The sequence below is a fragment of the Malaclemys terrapin genome, chromosome 4 (assembly GCF_027887155.1).
Source record: "Malaclemys terrapin pileata isolate rMalTer1 chromosome 4, rMalTer1.hap1, whole genome shotgun sequence".
Taxonomy (NCBI): Eukaryota; Metazoa; Chordata; order Testudines; family Emydidae; genus Malaclemys; species Malaclemys terrapin.
In genome coordinates, this window is record NC_071508.1 from 128811909 (window position 1) to 128827069 (window position 15161).

The 15161-nt window shown below is 45.8% G+C and overlaps 1 protein-coding gene across 1 annotated transcript in view; it reads right to left on the reverse strand.

Moving 5' to 3' along the window:
• Window positions 1-15161, reverse strand: part of SETD3 (SET domain containing 3, actin histidine methyltransferase) — a 75820-nt gene that overhangs the window by 17224 nt on the left and 43435 nt on the right. The gene's annotated exons all lie outside the window — the stretch shown is intronic.

Genomic DNA, 15161 nt, shown 5'->3' on the forward strand with positions numbered 1-15161 from the left:
AAGTATCCAATATGCAGTCTGTCTATCATACATTTTCTAAAAAGACTTGGACTTTTCAACCACTTTAAAACTTTATACCAATTAACAGATTGAAAGCTATATGACTATAATTTTAATCTTCCATTTCAATTAAGTCTGTAGACAGATTGCAGTAAGCAATCAAATGAATAAATGGTTATTTCTTAAGATACAAATGAATTTTTGCTTGGCTGTATCTTGCAACACTGTTAATACATGAAGCTCCATGTAGTATGCAGTTTTTACTCTTGACGCATTAGCATCACAAGTGCATGGTAATTTATCATCTCTCACTGTAATGTATTTGCTGGCACTGTGTGCAGGACAGTAGGGGATGAGGTAAAAGTGGCTCAAACCGTAAATCAATTAGAAAACAAAAGCTTGTGCTCAGTGCGCAATTTTAGGCAAATTATACATTACAAAAGACTGCCAATTGGGCGTTAGGTCCCAGGTGTCTGCTCTCCCCAATCCCTGTAGTTAACCCTTTGGATGGATTAACTCTGAAATTTATGATTTTCAAGTAAAAAGTTAATAATTTGAGCTTTTATTTTAAGAATTCAGTGTGAACTTCCACATTTCTATAGGATTTTAATATCTATATATGTTGTACATTGCACAGCAAATTACTCTATGTTTAAACTTAACAGCACATTTTACAAAACAATGTATCTTTCTCACAAAACAACTAACAAAATATTGAGCCACAAAAGCATCATTCTTTAGGAGGCGTTCTCTCCCGCCAAACTATACCATAATTAGAAGATGAACATGCTAGAATCTGAGATAGCTGAAATTATGTATTCCATTACAATTCTAAAAAACTCTATTTCTTTATGACAACTTAATTTCCATTTTGATTAGCAGTATATTAATAGTTTAAAGATTAAACCTTGGCATAATGAACTAAGCATCCAGGAAAGTTAACATTCAGAAGTGAAATAAAAAAAATTAACAGCATAACAGTTTAATTTTAAAAGATTTCCACTAGAACATTTATGGCCAGTTCTATTACAAACTAATAACTGTCAAAGCTTTAAACTTCATTCTATACCTAGAAATCCTAAAGAAAATTTTCCGTGAATAGGGAAATTTCTAAAGAAATTTCTGATTGTTTCCCATTTATATTTAATCCACACAGTTAATCCAGGAATAAGTCTTCATATCGCTAATGCTTACAAAGTTGTATTTCCTACTGTATTTTTTTTTTTATTAAAACAATTTTGCTTAAGGAAAGTGACATGGAGTTTTTCCAACTGTCATATCGATATTAGCTTTGACTAAACAGTTCATATTCACCAGGAGAGACTTTGTCAGTGTGGCACTGATGCCACCTACTGGCACTGGAGCAGAAGAATCACCAAAATGCTATGCACAAAATTATTAGATTATTTCCTCTTGAATTTGATCATTAATCATAGCATGGCCAGGCAAGGTCAAAATCCTTCCAAACCCTCCTCCCTTAATTCACAATAGCTGGCGTTAGGATAAACATGACACTAATTAAAATGAAAATATCCTCCAGCATTACCAACTTGACACTGGTGATTCAAACTAATTCACCATTGTGAAATCCTAATATTTGAAATATTTAGTGTAAACTGATGCTATCTTAAACCAGCAGTATGAAGCTATTTATCATGAGATCAAAAGAAACTTTAGGTCTTCAAAAGATACTTATTTTTCATCCCAACAACCACTTTTGACAGGATGAATGATTGTCAACAACAGATCAGTAGTTAGAATGTACTAAAAAAAAACAGTTCAATGGCATATAAACAGGAAAGTAAGAATCTCAATATTTTTACTAATTTTTCCTTTGAAATCCAAATTTGTTTTAAAGGTCTAGGACTGGGCACGCTAAAGTGAAATTCTTAAATGAAGCCTCAGATCAAATACTACACAGGCAGAAATTATTAATCAGCCAATACGTCTTAACCATGACCTACAGCAAGCATCTCTCTAGAAATCAAGAGGGTAGTTCACACTATGATCAATCAGCCATTGGCCTCTCCAAGAGTGTAAATTAGTGTTAATTTTGATGGTGTAGTTTTTGTAATGGAGACATCTGACAACAAGGAACTGTACTGAGACCACCAGTTCATTTCAGATAGACTACTGAACAGCCATCAGATGGTAACGACTTTCAGTCACAACATACATCAATCCAGATTTGAACATGTGACCTCAGGGTGAAGGCTGTACATTCCATTAATCCCCTCATTTATAAATTTCTAGAAATTAGAGACTGCTATATCTTAATAGTTCAGGTGCATGTAACCAATGTTTTTATATGGATTAATTACAACAAAGGGCAAGAACAATATGGTTTTGTAATAAAAGATGCAAGACAGAATAAAATTACCAAAAATATGTAATTACCATATTTATAAGAACACTTTCCACAATGCAATATTCTAGTAGCTATTTTAAAGAAATTAAAATACACTAAAGTCAGCATATCTGACCATATTAGATTTCTGCCCTGAACTATTTCAACATGCTACTTAAAAATATACCAAGAAATTTAAATTAAGCCGATAGGTTATAAGAGTTTGAAGACAAAAAACATTAACAATATTCTGATTAAAAAATTGATTTAGCATGCAGCTTCTCTTTATAGTCCCTTGGTAAAAATGAAATCTCCCTAACAAACACTTAATAAAACCTGTCAATATATCTAGAAAGAAAAATGACACAAATGCATTAAGTATTAAATACCCTTGGAAAAAGTCACATATTCCATGAATTTTTGATGTACTATCTTGACATTAATGTAAAACCTTGATATTTATAATTGACAGATATTTAATAAAGTATAGAAGATGGCTGCTGCATAGCATGCAAATTTTTCAAGTTGATCAAAAAAGATACAGACATGTATTTAACCTAAACAAACACTTAATATATAACAAAATCAGATATTGCTTTTTTAAGCTTAGGCAGCCACATCTTTAGGGAGCAGCTATAAAATATGGCATTCAGCATTACATGAACTCTAATTCAAACTAATCAAGTCTATACAAAACAGCTTTGAATAGCTTTAATTTTTTTTTTTTAGTTAAAAACGGGAACATCAAGTGAGTATTCTCATTTAAATGCAGGCCCTTACATTCTACCGAAAGGGTCATTATAAAGGAACAAACCCCACACAGTAGAACCTCATAGTTCTAAACACCAGTTACGAACTGACCAGTCAACCACATACCTCATTTGGAACCGCAAGTATACAATCAGGCAGCAGCAGAGACCACCAAAAAAATACAGTACAGTACTGTGTTAAATGTAAACTACTAAAAAAATAAAGGGAAAGCACATTTTTCTTCTGCATAGCAAAGTTTCAAAGCGGTATTAAGTCAATGTTCAGTTGTAAACTTTTGAAAGAATCATGTTTTATTCAGAGTTACAAACAGCCTCCATTCCCAAGGTGTTCATAACTCTGAGGTTCTATTCTATATTTAAACAAAAAGTTAGTAAACCTTTTGGGGAAAATACTGTCAGAGTTGGCATCCTGGATGGTGGCCAAATGCAGCAAAATCAAGGGTTGGTGTATACACATTTCTGGGTGTCTATTTCCAAATGGTACTGCTCAGCCTAAAAAAAACCCTTCCTCCAAATTTCAAGACTTGCTTATATACAGTTGGAGGATGTCTCAAAATAAACAGAAGTATTAAAAAGTAGCAGTGGTTGCTACCAGATTGCCTACAGCCATGCTGGAGAAAGAAAGGGTGCTACTCTAGTCACCAAGAACATCACCACGGCTAGCAGCCAGTCTGACAGCCAGATATGGGGGTGGGGAGGGGTGAAGTTGTCAAACACTTTTTCCCTCTTGGACAACTGACATATCAAGACGGTATATGTGTGCAACCTGGTAAAAGTAAGGTTCTTTCCTTTCTTCACGTTATTTCTCAGGCACAACAGAAAAAGAACAATTATTTACTTTATACTACTAGAGCATAAGGCCAGTCATACTGCGTCAGAAAAATGGTCCATCTAGTCCAGCATCCTGTCTTCTGACAGTGGCCAGTGCCAGAGGCTTCAGAGGGAATGAACAGAACACGGCAATTTCAAGTGATCCATCTCCATTCCAACTTCTGGCAATCAAAGGCTAGGGACACCCAGGGGTTCCATACCTGACCATGTGGCTAACAGACACTGATGGTTCTATCCTCCATGAACCTATCTAATTCTTTTTTTAACCCGTTGTTAGTTTTGGCCTTCAAAACATCCCATGGCAACGAGTTCCACGGGTTGACTGTGAATTGTGTGAAGAAGTACTTTCTTATGTTTGTTTTAAACCTGCTGCCTATTAATTTCATTGGGTGACTCCTAGTTCTTGTGTTACTTGAAGGGATACATAACATGTCCCCGTTTGTTTTCTCTACATCATTCATGATTTTATAGCTGTCTAATCATAACACGTACACCCCAATCCCTAGTCAACACTTTTCAAAGATGAACAGTTCCAATCTTTTTAATCTCTCCTTCTTTGGAAGTTGTTCCGAAGCCCTACTAATTTTTGTTGCCCACCTCTGTACCTTTCCAATTCTTTTTTGAGATGGGTTGACCAAAACTGTATGCAGTATTCAAGGTATGGGCATACCATGGATTTATAAAGCGACACGATTATATTTTCTGTTTTATTATCTATCCCTATCCTAATGGTTCCTATTTATTTTACAAACCAGCTTAACTTCTGTACCCGGAAAGATAATGGAGCAAATAATTAAGCAATCAATTTGCAAACACCTAGAACATAATAAGGTGATAAATAAACAGTCAGCATGGATTTATCAAGAACAAATCACGTCAAACCAACCCAATAGCTTTCTTTGACAGGGTAACAAGCCTTGTGGATGGGGGAAGCAACAGATGTGGTATATCTTGACTTTAATAAGGCTTTTGATACTGTCTCGCATGTCCTTCTCATAAACAAACTAGGGAAATACAACCTAGATGGAGCTACTATAAGGTGGGTAAATAACTGGTTGGAAAATCATTCCCCGAGAATAATCATCAGTGGTTCACAGTCATGCTGGAAGGGCGTAACAAGTGGGGTCCCGCAGGGATCAGTTCTGGGTTGGTTCTTTCAATATCTTCATCAATGATTTAAATAATGGCATAGAGAGTACACTTACAAAGTTTGCAGATGATACCAAGCTGGGAGGGGTTGCAAGTGCTTTGGAGGATAGGATTAAAATTCAAAATGATCTGGAAAAACTGCAGAAATGGTCTGAAGTAAATAGGATGAAATGCAATAAGGACAAATGCAAAGTATTCCACTTACAAACAAACAATCGGTTGCACACATATAAAATGGGAAATGACTGCATAGGAAGAAGTACTGCAGAAAGAAATCAGTGGATCACAAGCTAAATATGAGTCAACAGTGTGACGCTGTTGCAAAAAAAGCAAACATCATTCTGGGATGTATTAGCAGGAGTATTGTAAGCAAGACACGAGAAGTAATTCTTCCCCTGTACTCCGCACTGATTAGGCCTCAACTGGAGTATTGTGTCCAGTTCCGGGCTCCACATTTCAGGAAAGATGTGGACAAATTGGAGAAAGTCCAGAGAAGAGCAACAAAAATGATTAAAGGTCTAGAAAACATGACCTATGAGGGAATATTGAAAAAAATTGGGTTTGTATAGTCTGAAGAAGAGAAGACTGAAGGGGGGATATGATAACAGTTTTCAAGTACATAAAAGGCTGTTACAAGGAGGAGGGAGAAAAATTGTTCTTAACCTCTGAGGATAGGACAAGAAGCAATGGGCTTAAAATGCAGCAAGGGCGGTTTAAGTTGGACATTAGGAAAATCTTCCTGTCAGTGGTTAAGGAAGTGGTTAAGCACTGGAATAAATTGCCTAGGGAGGTGGAGGAATCTCCATCATTGGGGATTTTTAAGAGCAGGTTAGACAAACACCTGTCAAGGATGGTCTATAATACTTAGTCCTGCCTTGAGTGTAGGGGACTGGACTAGATGACCTCTCAAGGTCCTTTCCAGTTCTATGATTGTTAGCTTTTTGGACTGCCACTGCACACTGAGCAGATGTTTTCAGAGAATTATCCACAATCACGCCAAGAGCTCTTTCTTGATCAGTAACAGCTAATTTAGACCCCATTATTGTGTATGTATAGTTGGGATTGTGTTTTCCAATGTGCATTACTTTGCATTTATCAACACTGAATTTCATCTGCCATTTTGTTGCCCAGTCACCCAGTTTAGTGAGAGTCCTTTGTAACTCTTCAAAGTCAGCTTTGGACTTAACTATATTGAGTAATTCTGTGTCACCTGCAAACTTTGCCACCTCGCTGTTCACCCCTTTTTCCAGATCTTTTATGAATATGTTCAACAGCACTGGTTCCAATACAAATCCTTGGGGGATCCCCCCTATTTACCTCTCCTCTGTGAAAACTGAGCTTTTATCTTTATTCTTTGTATCCTATATTTTAATCAGTTACTGATCCATGAGAGGACCTTCCCTCTGATCCCAGGACTGCTTACTTTGCTTATGAGCCCTTGGTGAGGGACTTTCTCAAAAGCTTTCTGAAAGTCCAACTACACAATAACCACTGGATCACTCTTGTCCACATGCTTGTTTGACACCTTCAAAAAATTCTAATACATTGATGAGGAACCATTTCCCTTTCCTCTTACTCTTCCCCAAGATACTATATTTAAGGCTAAGATTTTGTCATGGTTATTTTTAGTAAAAATCACTGACAGGTCACGGGCAATAAACAAAAATTTACAGAAGCCGTGACCTGTCTGTGACTTTCCCTGCTGTGGCTCCATGGTTTCCTCCGCCACCGTGGTGGCTGAGAGCTGTGGGGTTCCCCCTCTGCCTGCGGCAGCTGGAAGCTGGGGGGCGGGGAACGCGCCCTCTCTGCCCACGGTGGCTGGGAGTTGCAGGGTGACTATATTTCCCAAAGAGAAAATGGGACACCCCCAGCTGCTCACCCGAGAGAAAGATGTGTTTTGTTTGTTAAATTTCCTCTTGGCAGAAATGCATAGATAAAAGACGGTTACTCACCGTTGTAACTGTTGTTCTTCGAGATGTGTTGCTCATTCCATTAGGTGTGTGCGCGCCGCGTGCACGATCGTCGGAAGATTTTCTACCCTAGCAACACCGGCGGGTCGGCTGTGGAGCCCCCTAGAGTGGCGCCTTCATGGCGCTGAATATATACCCCAGCCGACCCGGCGCCCCCTCAGTTCCTTCTTGCCGGCTACTCCGACAGTGGGGACGGGGGGCGGGTTTGGAATGGATATGAGCAACACATCTCGAAGAACAACAGTTACAACGGTGAGTAACCGTCTTTTCTTCTTCGAGTGCTTGCTCATATCCATTCCATTAGGTGACTCCCAAGCCCAACTTAGGTGGTGGGGTCGGAGTGAGACATTGCTGTGTGCAAAACCGCTGATCCGAAAGCAGCATCGTCTCTGGACTGCTGCACTAGTGCATAGTGAGCTGTAAATGTGTGGACTGATGACCAAACCGCTGCTCTACAAATGTCCTGGATCGGAACTTGTGCCAGGAAAGCCGTCGAGGAAGCCTGGGCCCTCGTGGAGTGAGCGGTGAGGTGCGGTGCTGAGACACCTGCCAGGTCATAGCAAGTCCGGATGCAAGACGTAATCTAGGAGGATAGGCGTTGTGAGGAGACCGGTGAGCCTTTCATTCGGTCGGCCACTGCAACGAAGAGTTGTGTCGTCTTTCTAAAGTGCTTTGTGCGGTCAATATAGAAGGCCAGGGCCCTTCGTACGTCCAGGGAATGCAAACGTTGATCCTGGCGAGTGGCATGTGGTTTGGGATGAAAGACCGGGAGAAAGATGTCCTGGTTGATATGAAAAGGAGAAACCACCTTAGGGAGAAAGGCAGGATGTGGACGAAGCTGCACTTTATCCTTATGGAAAACTGTATAAGGGGGCTCGGATGTAAGTTCAGAAACGCGCCTTGCTGAGGTGATGGCTACAAGGAAGGCTGTCTTCCAGGATAGGTACAAAAGTGAACAGGTGGCCAGTGGCTCGAATGGAGGACCTGTGAGCTTGGAGAGAACCAGGTTGAGGTCCCACGTCTGAACGGGCTGACGTTGTTGTGGGTACATCCGGTCTAAGCCCTTGAGGAATCTAACGACCATCGGGTTAGAGAATACCGAGGACGCGAGTTCCCCTGGGTGAAAGGCTGATATAGCGGCCAGGTGAACTCTAATTGAAGATATCGCCAACCCCTGCTGTTTTAGGGAGAGGAGATATTCCAAAATGAGAGGAATGGGTGCCTGCAACGGGGACATGGCTCGTTGTTCGCACCAACAGGAGAACCGCTTCCACTTGGCCAGGTACGTGGTGCGTGTTGAGGGCTTCCTACTGCTCAGCAGAATCTGTTGGACAGAGTGCGAGCATTGCTGCTCTGCCTGGGTGAACCATGGAGCAGCCACGCCGTGAGGTGGAGAGATTGCAGGTCGGGGTGACGCAGCTGGCCGTGGTCCTGAGAGATGAGATCCGGACACAACGGAAGCGGGATCGGTGTCTGAACCGAGAGTTCCAACAGTGTGGTGTACCAATGTTGTCTCGGCCACGCTGGAGCGACCAGAATTACCTGTGCCTGGTCTCTGCGCAATTTGAGCAGTACCTTGTGGACCAGAGGAAACGGAGGGAAGGCATAAAACAGGTGGTCTTTCCAGGGAAGGAGAAACGCATCCGAGAGGGAGCCCGGAGCTCGACCTTGTAGGGAGCAGAACACGTGGCACTTCCTGTTGTCTCGAGATGCAAACAGGTCTATCTGGGGAAACCCCCACTTTTGGAAGATGGAATGTATGATGTCCGGACGGATAGACCACTCGTGCGTCTGGAAGGACCTGCTGAGTCGGTCCGCTAGAGTGTTCTGGACTCCAGGGAGGAACGATGCCGTGAGATGGATTGAGTGGGCGATGCAGAAGTCCCACAGGCAAATGGCCTCTTGGCATAGAATTGACGAACGTGCTCCTCCTTGCTTGTTGATGTAAAACATGGCCGTGGTGTTGTCGATGAGAACTAACACACATCGGCCACGTAGGAGGTTGAGAAATGCCTGGCACGCCAGGCGCACCGCCATCAGTTCCCGAACATTGATGTGCAGGGCTAGCTGGGGTGCAGTCCACAGGCCCTGGGTATGGTGTTCGTTGAGATGGGCGCCCCAACCCAGAGATGAAGCGTCTGTGACCAGGTGCAGAGAGGGTTGTGGGGCGTGAAATGGCATCCCCTCGCAGACCACATTGTGATCTAGCCACCAGGTGAGGGAGGTCAGGACCGAGATCGGGACCGTGACCACCATGTTCAGGCTGTCCCGATGTGGTCGATATATTGACGACACCCAGGTCTGGAGTGGGCGAAGCCGAAGTCTGGCATGCCTGGTTACGTACGTGCAGGAAGCCATGTGACCCAGCAGGGTAAGGCACGACCTCACCGTGGTAGTTGGGAACGTCTGGAGCCCTTGAATGAGGCTCGTGATGGTGCCAAATCGGTTGTCTGGCATGATGGCTTGTGCACGTCTGGAGTCTAGAACTGCGCCTATGAATTCTATTCTCTGGGTAGGTTCTAGAGTGGATTTGTCCTTGTTGAGTAGGATGCCCAACTCGTTGAATGTGTGCACTATTATGTGGACGTGAGCTTGAACTTGCTCCTTGGTGCGACCGTGTACCAGCCAGTCGTCTAGGTACGGGAACACCTGTATCCCTTGCCGACGAAGGTACGCTGCCACGACAGCCATACATTTCGTGAACACTCTTGGGGCCGAGGATAGGCCGAAGGGAAGGACTGCAAATTGGTAGTGCATCGCGTTTACCACGAATCGCAGGAAGCGTCTGTGAGGTGGGTAAATTGAGATGTGAAAGTATGCGTCTTTCATGTCGAGGGCGGCGAACCAGTCTCCAGGATCGAGGGAAGGGATAATGGCCCCCAGAGAGACCATGCGGAACTTCAACTTTACTACGAATTTGTTGAGTCCGCGCAAGTCCAAGATGGGCCGCAGACCTCCTTTGGACTTGGGGATCAGGAAGTAACGGGAATAAAATCCCCTGCCCCTTAACTCTATCGGAACCTCCTCTATGGCCCCCATGGCCAGGAGCGTAGAAACCTCCTGTATAAGAAGTTGCTCGTGAAAAGGGTCCCTGAAGAGGGACGGGGAAGGGGGGTGGGAGGGGGGGATAGAAGAAAACCGTGCGGAGGACCCAACAGTCCGAAGTTATAAGGGACCAAGCGCGGTGGAAGTGGGAGAGACGATCCTGAAAGGAGGGGGCTGGATCCTGGGGGATGACTGGGGCGCCGTCCTCGACCGCACCTTCAAAAGTTCTGTCTAGGACCTGAAGGTGGTCTTGGTGGCCCCTGGTTCTGACCGGGTTGAGGGCCAGCCCATCTTCTCCTACCACCTTGCCCTCGCCTCCGGGCCGAGTCTTGTCTCTGACGAGGCGGGGGGGGGGGGGGGGTAGAAGCGCTGAGGCTGCGGCCTAAATGGTCTGCGCTGAGGGCCCACAACATGCATCCCCAGGGAGCGCATGATTGTTCTCGAGTCCTTGAGGCTCTGCAGGCGAGAGTCCGTCTTGTCCGAGAACAATCCATGTCCCTCAAAGGGCAGATCCTGTAGGGTTTGCTGCAGCTCCGGAGGCAAACCCGAAACCTGAAGCCAGGAGATCCTGCGCATAGCGATACCCAAAGCCAGGGTCCTCACAGCTGAGTCTGCTATGTCCAAGGAGGCCTGCAAGGAGGTCCGAGCCACCTTCTTGCCCTCCTCTACCATGGCCCCAAACTCTTCCCTGGACTCTTGGGGAATCAACTCCTTAAACTTTCCCATAGAGTTCCAGGAGTTGAAATTGTAGCGGCTCAGTAGCGCCTGTTGGTTTGCCGCTCTAAGTTGTAGCCCTCCGGCTGAGTATACCTTACGGCCAAACAAATCGAGCCGCTTAGCCTCTTTTGATTTAGGCGCTGCAGCCTGCTGGCCGTGGCGCTCTCGTGCGTTCACTGATTCCACCACCAGTGAACACGGTTGGGGGTGGGTATACAAGTACCCATAGTCCTTAGATGGGACAAAGTACTTCCTTTCCACCCCTCTCGCTGTGGGTGGGATAGAGGCAGGAGTTTGCCATATCGTATCCGCATTGATTTGTATCGTGCGGATCAGGGGTAACGCTACCCTCGATGGGGCATCCGCTCCAAGGATATTCACGATCGGGTCGTGCACCTCCACTATCTCCTCCGCCTGCAGGTCCATATTACGGGCCATCCTGCGCAGAAGATCCTGGTGAGCCCGAAGATCTATTGGAGGTGGGCCTGTGCACGATGTGCCCGCCACTGCCTCATCCGGAGAAGAAGAGGAAGATGCCTCCGGTGGAACAGGATCCAAGGGCTGGTCCTGGTCTCTCTGTTCCTGGGCTGGAGCATCACCTGCGCCTGGGTCCAGGGCGTCAGGTGGTGCGGACACAGAAGCCTCCATGCCCCCTGGAGGAGGCCGCGAAATGGTGGACTCCGGGGCCCCTCTGATGGAGTGACCGGAGCGAGAGGTCGAAGCAATTGGAGCCCCTTGCGCCTGATGGTACGCCCACGGGGTCCAAAACGACCAGTGAGATGGGCCATGAGAATGGTCCTCTGCCATCTCCTGCCAATGGCCCAAGTCCTGTTCCTCGGCTTGCCCCTGAGGGGGGTATGCCGATCTCGAGAGGTCCTCCGAGGAGTGGGACTCCGATCTCGATGGCCACGGGGGTGCCGAGAGCGTCGAGACGATTCCGATTGGCTGCGGTGCCGCACGGTGCCGGTCCGGAGATGATCTATCTCTACGCGGTGCCGGCGATCGGTGCCGGGACCGCGACCGGTGCCGATGACCTCGTCGGTGCCGGGAGTCGGATCTGGACCTCGATGAGGACCTGGAGTATGCCCGGTGCCGGGAGCGGCCTCTCGACGTCGAGCGTCGACCGTAGCGGTGCCGAGAACTACGTCTCGACGTTGATCGGTGCCGACGATCATAGCGGTGCCGAGACGTAGAGCGGTGCCGCGAAGAAGATCTTGGCCGCGAGTACGACCGGTGCCGAGGCGATATTCGGTGCCGGGACTGCGAGCGGCGTGGGGACCTGCTTCGGGACCTGGATCAGTGCCGAGGTTCCAGCCCTTGCGATGGAGGGCGCATCAAGGCAGGTTTCCCCCTCGACTGGACCGGGCGAGTCAACGGTGCAGTCGGTGCCGGTGGTTGAGGCGGTGCCGGCTCCGTGAGAGCTATTAAGTCTCTCGCCGCCGCGAAGGTCTCTGGAGTCGACGGGAGGTACTGTATCACCGCCGGTCTCGGTGGAGACGCTATCTGCACCGGACTCAACGGCCTCGGCGCCGGAGTCGACGGTGCTGGAGGCACCTGTTTCCGGTGCTCCACCGGCGGACGCGGCTCTACCCCCGGCACTGGGGGAGCCGGCGTCTTCGGCACGGATGTCCCCGTCTTATGGGCTTTTTTTATGCCCTGGGGATAATGACCGGCGCCGAGGCACTGCTTGCGGTGCCGACGAGGTCCGGTGCCGGGGAGGCTTGTCTGACGCCACTCGCGTGGTCGTCATAGCCGGTGCCGCCGGGGCACTGCGCACCGAGGTGCTAGGTGCCGGGGCCTGACTTTTAGATGGAGCGTCCGGACTAAGTGCCGCCTCCATCAGGAGTTGCCGGAGCCGAAAGTCCCGCTCCTTCTTGGTCCTTGGTCTGAAGGCCTTACAGATCTTGCACTTGTCTGTTTGATGGGACTCTCCCAGGCACTTCAGACAGGAGTCGTGCGGGTCGCTCGTGGGCATAGGCTTAGCGCAGGAGGCGCACTGCTTGAAGCCGGGAGCGTTGGGCATGAGCCCGGCCCCGCGGCCGGGGGAGAAAGGGGGAGACGACCCCCTTAATCCCCTGAACTACTTAGAACAACTAGAACAACTTTTAAACTATTTAACTATTTAACTATAAACACTAGAACTATAACTATAACTGTGATACAACAAACTAAGCTAGGGAGAGTGGAGAACAGCTAAGCAGCGCTCCACAGTTCCAACGACCGTCAGGGGCGGTAAGAAGGAACTGAGGGGGCGCCGGGTCGGCTGGGGTATATATTCAGCGCCATGAAGGCGCCACTCTAGGGGGCTCCACAGCCGACCCGCCGGTGTTGCTAGGGTAGAAAATCTTCCGACGATCGTGCACGCGGCGCGCACACACCTAATGGAATGGATATGAGCAAGCACTCGAAGAAGAACTAAGATCTTTCCACCCCTTGATTCTCAAAGAGTTCATAGGATCACTAAATCTCAACAGCTGCCTCTGCAGAGGTAGACAGTCAAGCAAAACACAAACTGCTAGAACACCAGGACCTTTCCCACTGACCTAGTTGGGTTAGCCTCAGTTTTAGAAGCTCTTCCTTGAAGAATTTCTCATCTACGTTACTAACAGGACTTTACCACCTGGATGAAAGCAACAGTCGCCATCAAGTCCCCAATTCTAAAAAGTACTTAAGCATGTGCTCAATGCTTTGCTGAATCAGGACCCAAGAACTGAGTTCACACACCTCTGTGATCTGGCTCAAACATCATACTTACACTTCCATTCAGATTAAATTACGACAGAGGTTCCAGTACAACTTTGCTTCCTATTCTTTTTGACAAAGAGGCAGTGGAAGGAGTCCTGGGGAACCTTCTTCCTGTCCCTCTCAGAAGAATATAGTTTCAAGCACACACATCCCAAAGGAAAAATATTGGACAATTTCTGCATCAATATCACTAAATCAGGTGTCAATATCATAAGGAAACTATTCTGTGTCACTGAAGTTGTGTCAGGCTTTACTTCTGCATATCATCTCTGGAAAGAATCCCATTCAGTGGGGATTATACTGTGGCATCCAAAGCAAAAAAAAAAAAAAAAAAAAAAAAAAAAATTTAAAAAAAAAAAGGTAAGGTTACTTGAGGTACTCAAAGCCAAACCCAGTTTAAGCTTCCACCTTGTTAGCTTTCATTCCTTTGAACATTAAGCTCAAGGGTTTTTCTTTTGACCAAGCACATTTTTTTTTCCTCCCCATCCTCAGTGAAGTCTTCCCTTTCCAATGCATTCATTAACATGGGGAAATTTCATTAAGATCCAAGTTGGATACTACACGATGGTTTCAGGCCAAGGTGTAGGTGTATGAAAACACACACACTCCAGGCCAGAAGTAGAAAGTTCTTTCAGTAATTGCTGGGTCCCCTTCCCAGCTGTGGAAATCCTTTGAAGCAGGAGGCTTAAAGAGAAACACTTCTCTGTACTGAACTACTGAGGCTGCAATTGCCCTTAAGCTAAACTAAATAAAGAATTCAGAAAGGAGGATCCAAGCGATCTAGAGAGAACCAAGAATTCTTCATCTTCTATTGAATATGTGCTGCCTAACCTAATGAGGTAACCCATCAGTGCAGAATGGTGGATAGGAAGAAATTACAAAGTAGAAGACATCTTATTGTAGTTAACAGTTTACTTCTACAGAGATACATGTCAGAACATTTACTTACCTTGTTTTATTAACTGCTAGGAGTGTGTCTATTCTAAAAGTAGGTGCTAGATTTTCTAAAGTGAGAAAGAACATCCTGGTTTGTAATATTTTTTAACATCAGAGCAGAATGGAACTCTAAACTTTAAAAAGGCGCCATAGGACAGTAATTAATTAAAGCTATATAATTCACCTACTGACTTGATGAGGCACCTGAATGTACTGTAAGTTTGTGTCAGTGATTTTTGTTTATTGCATACCATAAATATTGATAGGATGTTCCGTATCATTCCGACATTACAGCAGGATTCATGTGGTGAGGGTGGTGTAGAATGACACTTCCTGAAATAGTAGAGTTAATTGCATTTTCCATTCCTTTTCTCACTTGCAAAAAACTGCACATAGCCAATTGAGATAGCAGTGTCATCCTAGCCCCCAAACACACACAATCATGACACAAGTTACCTGTTCTAGGGTCCAGAGGGCAGTCAATCCAGAACACTTGGGAAGGAATAGCTGGATATACACACTTGGTTGGTAGTGGCTGCAGTCTTTTACTCCCCCAGTCATCACACAGACTAATAATTCTCTACCTTTTCCATAGCCCCTCTTTCATGATATATAGGAAGGAGTTCCCACCTATAATATGCAAAGGGAAGG